Source organism: Dipodomys merriami, unplaced genomic scaffold, assembly GCF_024711535.1.
Source record: "Dipodomys merriami isolate MVZ:Mamm:240054 unplaced genomic scaffold, mDipMer1.0.p SCAF_66, whole genome shotgun sequence".
Taxonomy (NCBI): domain Eukaryota; kingdom Metazoa; phylum Chordata; class Mammalia; order Rodentia; family Heteromyidae; genus Dipodomys; species Dipodomys merriami.
Genome location: NW_027206246.1, coordinates 3345496 through 3346215, shown reverse-complemented (window position 1 = coordinate 3346215; position 720 = coordinate 3345496).

Genomic DNA, 720 nt, shown 5'->3' with positions numbered 1-720 from the left:
TAACCTAACCCTAACCCTAAATATCACACTAACGCTAAACCTCACCCTAACCCTAACCCTAACCCTAACCCTTACCCTCATCCTAACCCTAACCTTAACCCTAACCCTAAACCTCAGACTAAACCTAACCCTCACACTAACCCTAACCCTAACCTTCAGCCTAACACACACTCTTGCCCTAACCCTAACACTCAGGCTAAACCTAACACTCACTCTCACCCTAACCCTTACCCTAACACTTTCTCTTACTCTAACACTAACCCTACCCCTCACCCTCATCCTAACCCTCAGCCTAACCCTAACCATAACCCTAAACCTAACCCAAATGCTCACCTTCACCCTCATCCCAACCCTAACTCTATCCCTACCCCTAACCCTCACCCTCACCCTGACACTCACCCTAACCCTCAGCCTCACCCTCAACCTCACCCTAACACTAACCCTAACACTAACCCTCACCACAAACCTAAGCCTCACCCTAACCCTAAAGCTAACCCTCACCCAAACCCTTACTCTAACCCTAACCTTAACCCTAGCCCTCACCCTAACCGAAATGCTAACCATAACCCTCACCCTCACCTTAACCCTCACCCTCACCCTAACCCTAACCCTAACCCTAACCCGCACAATATCCCTAACCATCACCCTAACCATAACCCTACCGCTCACCCTAAACCTAACCCTAACCCTCACTCTAACCATAACCCTCACCCTAACCGT